Source organism: Glycine soja, chromosome 18 (genome assembly GCF_004193775.1).
Source record: "Glycine soja cultivar W05 chromosome 18, ASM419377v2, whole genome shotgun sequence".
NCBI classification, from domain to species: domain Eukaryota; kingdom Viridiplantae; phylum Streptophyta; class Magnoliopsida; order Fabales; family Fabaceae; genus Glycine; species Glycine soja.
In genome coordinates, this window is record NC_041019.1 from 41286502 (window position 1) to 41302330 (window position 15829).

Below are 15829 nucleotides of genomic sequence, written 5' to 3' on the forward strand. Positions count from 1 at the left end.
TTTACTCATATAAAGTGTATTTAATTTAGTTTACTGCCATGTTTGGACAAATTATGTCTTGCTGTATCTCCCCTTGGTTAATTACTATGTTATATTGTTAGTGAATATAAATAAAGAGTACGTAATGACGTTTACAAAAAGAGGAAACTTATCCTTGTCTCCCATACACCACCATAAACAACATGTTAGTGCTAAAAAACTATTATGTTGCTTATCCTAATAAAATGTTAGGGAGATTCAAGGGGTACACCTGTGGACCACGAGCCACCACATAAGGAAGCTTGACACCACACTCTAACCCAAAACCTTAAGGCTCAGGTTTATGGGTCTTCTCCTCACTTATATGGTGATCAACCTTTCCACTTCTACCTGATGTGGGACTTCACCTCACACTTGTAACCCAACATATATCCCCCTCAAGTGTGAGTCTCTTCCACATGATAGTCTCCCCCTCTAGCAGAAGTCTTTTATCATCCACGAGTATAGTTGTGGCCACCTGCGGTACTTGCCCTACCCGCTAGCCATTCTGGTCACCCCACTCCACCTACGGGGCACGCTGTGCCGCTAGCCATTCTGGCCACCTGCGGTACTTGCATACTCGTCTGAGCCGGTCAGCAACTTGAACATACTCGTCTGAGCCGGTCAGCAACTTGAACCTGGCTCTGATACCAATTGTTGGGGAGATTCGAGGGGTACACCTGTGGACCACGAGCCACCACATAAGGAGATCTAACACCACACTCTAACCCAAAACCTTAAGGCTCAGGTTTATGAGTCTTCTCCTCACTTATATGGTGCTCAACCTTTTCACTTTTACCTGATGTGAGACTTCACCTCACACTTGTAACCCAAGACATCTCCCCCTCAAGTGTGAGTCTCTTCCACATGGTAGCCTCCCCCTCTAGTGGAAGTCTTTTATCATCCACGAGTATAGTCATGGCCACCTGCGGTACTTGCCTTGCCCGCTAGCCATTCTGACCACCCCGCTCCACCTGCGAGGCACGCTGTACCGCTAGTCATTCTGGCCACCTGCGGTACTTGTATACTCATCTGAGCCGGAACCTGGTCAAACCATCGGCTCTGATACCAATTGTTGGGGAGATTCAAGGGATACACCTATGGACCACGATCCACCACATAAGAAAGTCTGACACCACACTCTAACCCAAAACCTTAAGGCTCAAGTTTATGGGTCTTCTCCTCACTTATATGGTGCTCAACCTTTCCACTTCTACCCGATGTGGGACTTCACCTCACACTTGTAACCCAACACATCTCCCCCTCAAGTGTGAGTCTCTTCCACATGGTAGTCTCCCCCTATAAAAGAGTAGAAAAAAATTATAAAAAGATAAATAAGATAAATTTCAGATTTTTTCATTGATTGATTTCCTAAAAGAAAAATATATTTATATCGATTAGCCAGACTGGATCATTCATATTTAATTTGTGTAATTTTTGAATCAATGGGCTATTGCTCAAATTTACCGCATATATTGCATGTTGCATTTATCATACTACTTGTTTGGGAAAAAAACTTTTTATGATTTTAGTGTTTTTTTTTTCTTTCTAGGAAAGTAATGGAAGATAGTAGTTTCTCACTGGAAGGAATTTGTCCTATTCCTTCACCAATTGATCAGACTCTTTCACCTATTCAAGCTGATCTTACACCTTCTCCTTCACCTATTAATGTTGATCCTACTCCTTCACCTCGTGAAGATGAAGTTAACAATGTGAAGGCACAAGGAGGAATATGTAGGCTGAAAAGTAAGATTTGGAAGTATTTTAAAAAAATTAAAGTCAATGGTTTGGACAAGGCTGAATGCAAGTATTGTAAGAAACTTCTTGGTGGAAAATCAAAAAATGGAACCAAGCATTTGTGGTAGCATAATGAGATTTGTGTTCAGTACAAGATTTTTATGAGAGGGATGAAGAGTAAACATTTCTTACATCTAAGGTCGTGCAAGGAAAACAAGAGTTGGGTTCAGGAACTTATGGTGCAGAATGTGCAAGGGGAGAGCTAGCAAAAGCAATTATTATGCATGAGTATCCACTATCAATTGTGGATCACCTTGGCTTTAGGAGATACTCTGCTGCCCTCCAACCTATTAATGTTGATCCTACTCTTTCACCTCCTAAAGTCAAGGTGATCCACAATTGATAGTGGATACTCATGCATAATAATTGTTTTTGCTAGCTCTTCCCTTGCACATTCTGCATCATAAGTTCCCGCACCCAACTCTTGCTTTTCTTGCACGTCCTTAGGTGTAAGAAATGTTTGATCCTTCATCCCTCTCATAAAAATCTTGTACTGAACACAAATCTCATTATGCTGCCACAAATGCTTGGTTCCATTTTTTTATTTTCCACTAATAAGTTTCTTACAATACTTGCATTCAACCTTGTCCAAACCATTAACTTTAATTTTGTAAAAATGCTGTCAAATCTTACTTTTCAGACTACATATTCCTCCTTGCGCCTCCACATTATTAACTTCATCTTCATGAGATGAAGGATTATGATCAACATTAATAGGTGAAGGAGAAGGTGTAAGACCATCTTGAATAGGTGAAGGAGTTTGATCAATTGGTGAAAGTGAAGGAGACTGATTAATTGGTGAAGGAATAGGGTAAATTCCTTACGGTGAAAAACTAATATTTTCCATTACGTTCCAGGAAAGAAAAAAAAACACTAATATCATAAAAAGTTTTCCCAAACAAGTAGTATGATAAATGTTGAAAGTGGTATGATAAACAAGTAGATTTTTTAATTATACACTAGAATTAAGCTCCATTTTTTATTTTTTTAAATTATAATGAAAATCAATCAATGAAAAAAATCTGAATTAAGCTCCTCTATTTGTAAAATCAACATGGCAGTAAACTATATGCAATAAACTAAATTAAATATCACTATATATAGTAAACTAAATTATTTTAATATCTATTATTTACCTTTGCTGATAAAATCAACATGGCAGAAAAATAAATTAAATACACTTGATATGCAAACAACTACATTAAATACACTTGATTTTATTTTGAGCAGTGTTTTATAACAATTAACTGTGTTTTGTATTACAACTAGTTATGTACCCTTTTATCAACCTTTGAAGACACAAGATGGATCTTCATTGATACCTTAGAACTCTTGAAGAGGTTGTTATTTATGCTCTTTCTTCATCATTTTCAATTCAAGCTTCTAGGCTAGAAGGTTTAACTGGTGTTTGGGTTGGTAAATCTCTAAATCCTATTGATATAACACTTATTGATGGTTTTTGAATTAAGGCAGACACTGGATAACCAATCTTTTACCTTATTCTACTTAGTAATATTTCTACCGCCATGTTATATGAAAGAAAACATTTCTCTCTCACCAAATAGACACATCAAAGTTGTCTTTGTATGATATATATAGCAATCCCTTGCCTATTCAATTTTTCCAAATAAAGGGCAGAGAAAATATCATCACTCTTGCAATAGAAACACACTTTTGTACTTATGTTCCAGATTACCAAATTATGGCTCTTGTATCTTAATAATGCTTATTAGTTTTATCTAGGTTTATTCTAAGCAAGTATATCTTTGCTAATTTCTGAAAATTTTATCATTGTATAGACACTTTTCTTGGCTATAGTACAAATTTAATAAATATTGAAATTTATCAGTCAATACATAATTACTTCTATTGTTTGTGACTACTTGTATAACATTTTTAATTCTTCAATCTACTTAAAAAATTGTGCAAAGGCAAATAATATGAGTGAATGAATGAATGAAAGAACACCATTTTTGTACTTCCTTTTAAGCTAGCAAAATAGAAAAGAAAAACATGCATCATAGAACATAAAATAATAATAATTTATTCTGAAAAGAAGTTCCATATAAGAGCCATTAATTTTCAGCGTTTTCAATCCTACAAGGATATGGTCTAACACTAATTGCACAAATCTTTTCCTAAAATTCAAATAATGCCAAGAAAAAGAACTTTAAGGTCATTATAAATGTAGAAATAAAACAGGGGAGATCGATATGTCTTCCAGACATAAATAAATACCAAGGTTACTTCTATTTTCTCCTTATTGTTTCTCAGTATCATTTTTAGTCAAAAAATTAATATTGCAAAACTCAATTGCTTTACAATCACATCAAATTTTGCATTTCTGATACAAAATATCTCATATCAACAAAGGAAATTGCTACATTTCTGCTTTTTTTTTTTCATATTTTTGTGATGTGATCACGATAATTCTGAATTATAATTACACAAGTGATAATAAATAATTTGTAACTGCAGCAAGTCGGCAACTGCAAGAACTTAATAGAAAAACTTATCAACATGAGTCAATATTACAACTATATATGGTTGTTTTAGCAATGTTCACACAAATATTAGGATAAACATTTTGATTCTTAACCGAGCCTTAAGAAACTCTTTCAAAATTCATGTACAAGTACAACAACAAACCAATTATATCCCAAGTAAAAGTAGAGGTGACCAAGTCTTCAAAAGGAGTTCTTTGATAATGAAGGCCAAAAATTTCATGTACCATGGTCCATTAAATGACTTGCACTCATATAATTCTACTTAACATAAGCCCAGAAGAATCCATTTAATACAAATCAAGGCAAATAATATCAAGACACGAACTCTGATATGTGGAGAGAACCACAAATGTTGTTGTCCAAAATGTAGAGTTCAAGCAAGTTTTCAAACAAAGAGAAGAACAGAAGTAAATCAACAACATTCTAAATCAAATCAATATCGAACAAACGAAATAATGTGGAAAAACAAACAAGCAAAGAAGAAAAAATTATCCAGTGCAATGCAATGGATGGTTAAGAGAGAGAGAGAGAGACCTTGGTGTCCTCGTCGATGGCGGAATCGAGATTGGAGAGGAGATCGAAGTACAGGAGTGGAAACTCTAAATCCCAAACCAGTGAATTTGTGAGAGACAAAGAGAGGTAGGTAGAGTGAGGACTGAGGAGCTGCAGTGGCGTAAATTAGGTTTTAGGAATTAGGTTTTTCAAATTATAACAAATACTCACCCAACTCCAAATCAGCACATTTTCTTCCTCTATAATTTCGAGCGGGTTGGGGTCGGGGCGGATATCAGTAATCCCATACCCGCCCCCGCTCACGTTTTCAGTTATCGGGGAAAACCCGAATCCGACCCCGAACCCGGTCAACACGGTTTTTATCCGTCAAAGTCGGGGCAGGTTCGATTTGGTTCCCACGAGGTTGGATTCCACTGCCATGCCTACTCAGACTCACGACACCGTACTGTAATATCCTAAAACTTTAACCTCAAGAAAGATAGCTTCTCACTTCTTGCTTGATGTATGGACTTTTATCCTCCCAAACTTAATTAGGTGCATGTGTTTGCATGATTTAATTTCAAATTTTCTATAAATATAATTACCATGTGGAAAAACAACTCAAAAGTGTACTATACTATTTTATAGGTATACACACACACACACACACACACACACACACACACACACACACACACACACACACACACACACACACACACACACACACACACACACACACACACACACACACACACACACACACACACACACACACACACACACACATATATATATATATATATATATATATATGTTCTTTGGGGTTATACCAATTAAATTAAGCTTTTAAAGTTGAAATGGACACACTATCAATGTTTTATAAAATTTAAACCATTATTGTGATAAGGTAATGATTATTATAGCAACTGATTTATTAAAAAAATGAGTTATAGTTTTACTTTCCTTTTTCATAGCTTAAGATGGATAATTGAGTTTTGAATTGAAGTGCTCACATGTTAGAACAAAGGAGAAAATGGATGAAAGTTTGAAAAAATAAAAAGGAGAAAAAAAAAGGCTTCAAGTCCCACATCGCTCAGGATAAACACTTGAATAGTGTTTCACTCCCTATATATAGAGGGCCCCTTTCTTCATTTTGTCTTGTCCCAGTTGAGAAGTATTTCCTCAACTTTTCTTTCTCCCTCTCATATTTCAGCCGATGCATTTCCGGCAAACTTCTCCCTCTTTCTTTCTGTTGCTCTAAAATTTCGGTTGGCTATAATAGTGACTTTTTAAGTCATATTTTCGGTTGGCTATAAGAGTGATTTTTCAAGTCATATTTTCGGTTGGCTATAATAGTGACTTTTCAAGTCATATTTTTCGGTTGGCTATTAGAGTGACTTTTCAAGTCATATTTTCGGTTGGCTGTTAGAGTGACTTTCCAAGTCATATTTTCGAGTGGCTTTAGAGTGACTTTTCAAGTCATACAAGAGGGTGTAATTCTAGAAAGCTTCCCTCAGTGCAGTGGGAATCTTATACAGTGATCTGGGCTGTTTTATCCTGGGGACTTCGTGATTGATAGTCTGCTTGCACAATTTTTGGCAGTGCCACGAAACGTCTTAAAGAAAGTGACATTGTCCGCGACTCAGCCAGTAATTTTTTCAGTTTGCCATAAATTATTGTTACAGCAATTTTAAGACGATTTCGGTTCTGCTATGGCTATCGTAGATATTACTGGCTCGAACAACAATGACCTCGTTGGCAACAAAAGATGATGTTTTCTTTAACTATGAGAAAAGTTTCCTATGTTTTGAACACTGATATTCCGGTGGTACCTGAAGATGTTGAGAAGGAAGTGAAGGATAAAATGATTATGGAATTATCTCTCTGGAATGAAAATGATTACCTATGCAAGAATTTCATTCTGAATGGGTTAGCTGATGATTTCTATGATTATTAAAGCCCATATAAGTTTGCCAAATTAGTTTGGCTGGCTCTGGAAAAGAAGTATGATACCGAGGAAGCTGGGACTAAAAAGTATGATGTTAGCCGCTACCTCAAGTATCAAATGAATGATGATAAATCAGTAGAGTCTCAATCCCATGAGATACAGAAAATTGCTCAAGAGTCATACATAGCTGTGATAACTGAGATCAATATGATTGGAGGATCAAATGGATGGTGGGTAGACACTAGGGCCTCCTGCCATATCTGCTATGATCGTGTTATGTTTAAAACATACACGAATGTTGAAAATAAGAAAGTGTTGTTGGGTGATTCCCACACCACTACTGTTGCTGGAACTGGAGATCTTGAACTGAAGTTTACCTCTGGAAAGACTTTGATCCTCAAAGATGTGATGCATACTCTAGAGATGAGAAAGAATCTGGTTTCTGGTTTTCTTTTAAACAAGGCTGGGTTTACTCAGACCATAGGTGCAGATTTATTTACTTTGACCAAGAATGAGGTATTTGTAGGGAAAGGGTACGCCACTGATGGCATGTTCAAATTAAATCTTGATATCAATAAAGTTTCTCCTTCTGCTTATATCCTGCGTGATTTTAATATCTGGCATTCTAGAATTTGTCATATAAATAGTCGTTGCATATCTAACATGAGTAACTTAGGTTTTATTCCAAAGATATCTTCAAATCACTTTGAAAAATGTGTTTTTTTACAGTCAGTCTAAAATAACTAAGAAATCACATAAATAAGTAGTTAAAGAATCTGAGCCATTGAATTTAATACATTATGATATATGTGAATTTGATGGAACATTGACTAGAAATGGAAAATGATATTTTATCACTTTTATTGATGACTGCTCTGATTATACATATGTATATCTTATGAAAAATAAAAGTGAAGCGCTTGACATGTTTAAATTATATGTAACAGAAATTGAAAATCAATTCAATAAGAAAATTAAGAAACTTCGAAGTGATAGAGGCATAGAGTATGATTCCAGTTTGTTTAATGAGTTTTATAATTTGCATGGAATCATACATGAGACAACTACTCCATATTCACCTGAAAATGAATGGTAAAGCTGAAAGAAAGAACATAACTTTTACAGAATTAGTTGTAGCTACTATGTTGAGTTCTAGTGCAACATCTTTTTGGTGGGGCGAAATTTTATTAACTGTTTGTTATGTGCTAAATAGAATCCCCAAATCAAAAAGCAAGACATCTCCCTATGAGATATTAAAGAAAAGACAACCAAATTTGTCCTATTTGAGAACTTGGGGATGTCTGGTCTATGTAAGGATCCCAGACCCCAAGAGGGTTAAACTTGCAAGTAGAGCCTATGAATGTGTGTTCATTGGTTATGCTATTAATAGCAAAGCATATAGGTTTTATGACCTAAACGCAAAAGTGATCATAAAGTCAAATGATGCTGATTTTTATGAAAATAAATTTCCTTTTAAATTAAGGAATAGTGGGGGTACTTCATCCAATCATCTTCCTGCTATTAGTAGTGAAAATCTTGCACAACCAAAACCAGATATAGAGCCTCAAAGAGGTAAGAGAGCAAGAATTGCTAAAGATTATGGGCCCGATTATATGGCCTATACATTAGAGGAGGATCCATCAAGCCTCCAAGAAGCTTTGTCTTCTTTGGATGCTGACTTTTGGCAAGAAGCCATTAATGATGAGATGGATTCTTTAGAATCTAACAAGACCTGGCATTTAGTACACTTGCCTCCTGGTTGCAAACCAATTGGTTGTAAATGGATCTTGAAAAAGAAACTAAAACTTGATGGTACTTTGGATAAATGCAAGGCTCGCCTTGTAGCCAAAGGTTTTAGGCAAAGAGAGAATGTGGATTTCTTCGACACCTTTTCACCAGTTACTAGAATAACATCTATTCGGGTGCTAATATCTCTTGCTGCTATTCACAATCTAGTGGTACACCAAATGGATGTTAAAACTGCTTTTTTAAATGGTGAATTGGAAGAGGAAATCTATATGGAGCAACCTGAAGGGTTTGTGATTCATGGACAAGAAGATAAAGTCTGCAAGTTAGATAAATCTTTGTATGGTCTAAAACAAGCACCTAAGTAGTGGCATGAAAAGTTTGATAACTTAATAGTCTCGAATGGGTTTAAGGTAAATGAAAGTGACAAATGCATTTACTACAAATCTGTAAATAATATTTGCACTATCATATGTGTGTATGTCGATGATAGCAATAGCAACTGTTAGTGAGGAAGCAAGTTGGCTGAGAAGCTTACTTGCAGAGATTCTGTTATGGGAAAGACCGATACCAGCTGTGTTGATCAATTGCGATAGTACCGTGGCTATTGCAAAAATTGAGAACTGTTATTACAATGGTAAGAAACGACAGATACGTCGTAAGCACAACACTATTAGAGAACTACTCTCAACAGGAGCTGTTAGAGTGGATCACGTACGCACTGATGATAATTTAGCAGATCCTTTGACGAAAGGTTAGCTAGAGAGAAAGTCCATAACACTTCTAAAAGAATGAGACTATTGCCCTTACTGCGAAGATCATTCATGATAGTAACCCGACCTAAATGACTGAAGATCCCAAGAACTAGGTCCAATGGGTAATAATAAGTTATGAAGTGATATGAGATGAACTTGCTGTTATAAGTGAAAGCAGCATGATTCCTGAAGTAACAAGAGGATGAGTTATGGAAAAAATTCGTAATTCTTAATGAGATCTATACTCTATGTTGAGTGGAGTACCTAGGCTACAGGAGTACTCTTGATAGACTCACCTACGTGAATGTTGAAGTGGGGGCCGCTTCATATGAAATTTTGGGCAAAAATTTCTAGAGCGTTCACTATACCGGGATAGACGTGCATGACCTTTAATGCACGAGCTTTATAGAATACACCTATGAAAATGTTGTGTGTGGTTTGATGTCAGAGATAGAGTTCAAGACTTCGAGTCACTCTAGTAAAATCTGAATCTTACTCACTATGCAAAGGTTCAAGTTGTATGACACCTTTGTTTATGCACAATTTTATGAAATCCTCAAAAATCTTCTTTTCAAAATTCAAGTGGGGGATTGTTAGAACAAAGGAGAAAATGGATGAAAGTTTGAAAAAAAAAAGGAGAAAAAAAAAGGCTTGAATTCCCACATTGCTCAGGATAAACACTTGAATAGTGTTTCACTCCCTATATATAGAGAGCCACTTTCTTCATTTTGTCTTGTCCCAGTTAAGAAGCATTTCCTCAATTTTTATTTCTCCCTCCCATATTTCAGTCAATGCATTTCCGGCAAACTTCTCCCTCTTTCTTTCTATCGCTCTAAAATATCGGTTGGCTATAATAGTGACTTTTCAAGTCATATTTTCAATTGGCTATAAGAGTGACTTTTCAAGTCATATTTTTGGGTGGCTTTAGAGTGACTTTTCAAGTCATACAAGAGGGTGTAATTCTAGAAAGGTTCCCTCAGTACAGTGGAAATCTTATACAGTGATCTGAGCTGTTTTATCTTGGGGACTTCGTGGTTGATAGTCTGATTGCATAATTTTTGGCAGTGTCGCGAAACGTCTTAAAGAAAGCGTCATTATCCGCAACTTAGCCAATAATTTTTTCGGTTTGCCATAAATTATTGTTACAACATCACACCACCAATATTTTACTACATCAAGCAAATGATATTTTCAATTATTATTTACTAAAGCAACCTAATTCATGCATGATTTAATATGAGAGTTTATTAAATAACTATTTGAGATTATTCTCGATCTCAATTATTATAAGTTATTTCCTATTTTTAGAAATTATCCATAATATGCTATTATCTTTATGTTATACTTAATTAAATCTATGTCACTCATTAAATAACTTAATCATCACGTTCACTCACCCAAAGGCCTTAAACATACCTCACAATTGTTCCCGACAACATAAACACCACCGCCACACCTAATCTTATTTTATTGCTTTCATTTACCAACCTTGTCCATCTCCATACATTGCTTGCAATTACATACCACCACCTTATAACTCCATCTTATGCTACCCACACATCTCATACATGCCAACTTCACACCATTCTATCAGTTTCTAAAATTTCATTTGTGTAATGCATTATGACCACATGCCACAACACCAACGAAACCAACACACAATCCCAATTTCTCCAACACGCCATCCCCTCTCCAATACCTATTTTAAACCATGATTTCTTTTCCCCCAAAGCCAGCAGCATACCACTTAGTACCCTTCTTCAACTCTCCCTCTTGGATACCATTCACAAACCCCAAATGCATGCTTGTTTTCTTCCCTATTTCCCTAAGCCATGCTCTTCAATAGCTTAAAGAGGTGTTCTTAGCATCTGTCAACGGAACTTGAATTGCATAGGTGTTGTCCTCCCGTAGTATAGGAAGCAAAAAGGTAAACGACATCGAAAAAACCCTCTTTTCAGCTTTGGGTCAAATCTATTTGCGTCTGCATGTAGTTTTTGGGCCATCAAAACCCACATGTAAAGCTATTTCTGTGTGATTCTCGTTACAAGCTTCGTTTTGATAGGTCACACGTGCCAATCGGATATTCGCACTAAAAGATATGCTGATTGCAAGTTTGACAAACAAGATGCACGAGGAACTCGAACGAAACTCGAAGGACAAACAGCAGACTCCTCGCCAATCTTAGGTTCGGGGCGTGTGAGATAATCCACTGTAGGTGGATGTTTAATGATTGTTGGGAGCACCTCGCTCCCGACATCTTATAGTTCCGTGCAATAACATATTTTGTGTAATGTGATTGGCTCTGTGAATTGGGATTGAGATTTGTGCTTGTGCCAATTGTGATTGGCTCTATGAATTAGTTCTGAGATATTGTAGTCGTGTGAATTTAATACTAATTGAGTGCTTTTGATCTGTCCTAGGTGAGACTTTGAACATTCTTAAAATGGTTGAAGTTATACAACTAAGATTAGCATATAAGATATAGGATATATCATGTGTTAGTGAAAGGAATGTGATTGTGTTGGTGTGTAATGACACGTGATTGTTTTGATGACATGAATATAGTGTGAGAATATGAATGATTATGTTTCTTTCTAAGTCAATAAAGATAATTATTGTTTATGAAGCATAAATTATCCATAGAACTCTAAAAGAAGTGGCTAATTTATTTACCAAATACTAGTGAAAGAATTGGGTCTTGTTGCGATGTTAATATGTGTGGATGCGTGATTCTCGAGGTTGAGTTTGAGGTGCTGAGGTATATATAGAAGGCTCGAGACTTAATCAACAACTAGTATACATGTACAGGGATTGAATCAAGCCATTCTCTTATTTGTAACTAGTAAAAGGTAGGAAATTAGCTTGAAAGGATAATTTAAATCTCTAAAAATCTACTTGCTGGAAGTTAGACATGTCCTGTCTTTGAACAGTTGGTGTGATTTATTCCTTTAGAACCAGGTCATGCCCTTTTACAGTATTTTAGTTTCAGATGTCTTCCGTCCAAAATGTTTGGTCTCACAACTTTTAGAGTTAACTAGAATATCCGGTGAATATGTTGGTGGGGCATGTCAAATCTCTTTTGGTGCAGTGATAGTTTTGTTTTAGGTACTGTTTGTGCTAGTTTAAGAAACCTCAAGCTTGAACCATGAATTGAGGCCTTTTTCTATGTTTTCATATATCTCAAAGGGGTACAAAACAAACCTTTCCCCTAGTCCCTAACCCCTCTAAGCTTAGAAAAAAATTAGGAACACGAAACTATGCTAAGACCCGCTAATTTCTCGCTTATAATTTGCTCTATATTGAGATCAGAACTGGTGCTAATCTAGAACGAATTCGAATTTATACTTTTGTGGGTCTCTAAAATCAAGTCCTATCTTTCAAATGCCTTTGGTCTCATTCAATTTAGAGTTCCCTACAATGTTTTATGACTATTATACCAAAACAGATTCAGAGAGACCAATCTGTAGATGACTTTGCATGTAGAGGGTTATTTGAGTAAGTACATGGTTTGTGATGCACAAGATATATTCTCAAGTATTTCTCTTTTTGTCTTGGTAAGGTTCACGAGTGTCCATTTACAGCAAGAAAAGTGCATCTAGTCATGAATATAAATGGTGAAAGTTAAGAGAACTAACTAGAAACATGCTTGTTGTTTTGAATTGCACTTGGCTTGGGTGTTTTGTTATGCTTGAGTTGGTTGAAATGCTGAGTTAAATTTTTTTCACTTGATGATCTTGAGACCTTGTATGTCTACTTAACTATGTAACTAATTCTCATTGTAATTGGAGTTCTATGTGGGTTATGGTGTTTATGGCATGCATGTCCTAAACAATATGATTGATGACTAGTTATTTCTTTGTATGAAACTACCAGAACTGTATATTGTAATTCTTTTCCTTCGATTGAATCATGTAAGGATACTTTGGCAACTGGTGACAATTGGTATCAGCTCAATTGTGTGAATAGAAAACTGTGAATAAACTACCCACAGTGATGACGAAGATGGGAAGATTTTAATTTGAAAACCTTGCTAAGGACTAGGTATCCACTAATCTTCATGAATTCTTAAGTAAATAAATTCTTTTGGAAAAGCCTTACCAGGGACCAGGTGTCCACTCATTTTGTGAGTTTTGGAGTAAGCCCTCCTTTTGAAAGTTTTGCCAGGGACTAGGTGCCTGCCAATCGTTAAATTTGCTTCATCAACCATTTCTTTTAATAACATTGTCTCATGATTAACAACATAACTATTTTTCCTAGTGGTAAGTGCCTAGACCTTTGGTCAGGGTTCAGATGCCCTTTAGGACTCCTTTCTCATATGTTATATCTTTTGGTTTTCTTAAAAGAATTACTGTATAAATAGTCATTCTTTGAAAAGTTTGTGAAAGATCCTAAGGCTGAGGAACAATGTTTGTTAAAAGGTAGATATCCCATGAATAAGGGTTTATCTCGTTAAAACCCATCTCATGTCCTCTCATTGTGGCAATTAATAAAGAGAAAGACTTAATAATTTGCCAGGCATCATGACATTTATGGGCTTTGTGTCCCTCCTTACTATGGATCCAGGCTAGGTACGAATCCTTATAAAGCCATTACACCATATATGGCTGGATCTAAGTGATCCTTGCCTCAATGGATCTTTGCTTAGTGCTTGATCCTAGCTAGGTGCAAAATGGGCTAGGTGTCCACTATGAAGGCTTATAGTGATGCCCTGATGTGTTGTGTATGATGCCCTGATGTAAAGTTTATTTTGATGAGCTGTGAGTTGCTTATAGTGATCTAACAATTAATTGAAAAGAATTAATATGAATGTCTTGAACTACTTGTGTATGTGGGGGAAACTACTATGAAAGGCAGCTGGGATTCTTCAGTCCTTTTTGTTATATGATAGTGATGGTACTGCCTGTGTGCTATTATATGAATAATTAATGTGTTATGCATGATATGGATTCAATTAGGGAAGAGATGTGAGTTATCTATATATGGTCCAGTGATTAATGAAGAAAGGTATAAACAAGTTGCCATACATAATAATATATTAAGGTTCTAAATTATGCCTGCATGTGAGGAATTTCTACTTGAGATGAATGGATTTTTTCCCAATTCAATCTTGTACGCATGTTAAGTGCCCATTGGCTTTATATCTCGCCACCCCTTTTTCTTTTTGCTTTGTTCCTTGGTTGTGGCCCTGCTTCACATCAAGCAAAGGATATATCAGTATTATGATAAGAAGATCAGTTCAGGATTAGGGAGCGAATTCTCAAGGTGACTAGGAATCTCAAGTGAAGCTGCTTTTGTCAAAATACCTAGTTTGCATATATGCACTTAGATAAGAATAATTCTAGGGTAGGCAACCCTAGTAAACATGACTTGTACCTCTTTTGATAGGTGTTTGGGTATCAGTCTTCGTTTGTTGGGTTAAGCTAACTAGTTTATTTGGAGGAATGTCAATTAATTAAGAAATATTAAAGTATTTCATTATGCAAATCCATCATGTTTACGTTCTACTATTGACCATGAACGAAACCCTTCATTTTAAATGCATGTGTAAATTATGTTTATCCTCTCCCTTCATGCCCCGTAGACGACTGATAACATGTACTAAAGGACAATGACATCACTCTTAAGTAGTCTTTTGGGACTGATATGATTTTTTTGAGAAGCCTGATGCCCGGCAACATACCTAGAGATGACTTATCTTTTCCTTGTGAATATTTCATCTGTCCGTCAGGTATATGTGGATGCAGTTATGATTAGTGATCAACTTTTCTTTACTTTCCACTATAAAATCATATATGCATTCTCTCTGTTTTCCACTGGTTCCATATTTTATATATCGAAATGCAGGTTTTCAATTATCCCAAAAAAATCTCTCGTATTTTTTTTCAACTTTAATCAAATAATATTTTGATCTCCCTAAAGCAAACTAAGTTCTAACTCCAACAAACCAGGTTCTTACAATTCATGTCTGTCATGCGTCACGATTGTGATCCATATCTCACAACTGTGATCCAAGCTGTTGCGAGCTAACAAAAGAGGTCTGATAAAATTTTGGCACCAGTTAGGAAGAGGCTGGACGAGTGGAATGAGGGAAAGCGGCTCAATTGACAAAAAAGAAGAGTAGCCCCCGTAAAGTAACTATGAATTCCCGAGCAATTCTCAACCAACATATGCGATTCATTCCCGTATTATAGTACAAATAATACTTCTTAATCAAGCAGTTAGGAAGTCCTAGACTTTAAGCCAGCCGTCCATGCCTGTTGAATGTTCCTTGCTTCTTGTGTCGTGCGCGAGCTGTGCCTGCTTTTAGAGAAGAGGACATGCTTGAAGTGGAACTGGGACTAGATCCCCAAGTCCAAAGAACTAGTATTCCAGTGAAAAGTACACTTTTTCGTTCTGGAAAGACCAGATGCAGAATAGCGGATATTGATTAAAAAACTCCTCAATCGCCATCGAACTCGCGGTCGTAATCCATGTAACACGACTATGATCCATACTGCTTGCTCCAAAACATGCTCCAAAGTTGTTGGTCACGGTTATGAACTATATCTAACATTTGTAATACT

The 15829-nt window shown here is 36.1% G+C and overlaps 1 long non-coding RNA gene across 1 annotated transcript; it reads left to right on the plus strand.

The window, feature by feature from the left end:
• Positions 1-10683: 10683 nt before the first annotated feature.
• Positions 10684-11864, plus strand: LOC114396086. Its single transcript, XR_003663210.1, has 2 exons — positions 10684-11193; positions 11329-11864. It is a non-coding gene; the product is annotated as an uncharacterized LOC114396086 (long non-coding RNA).
• Positions 11865-15829: the final 3965 nt, after the last annotated feature.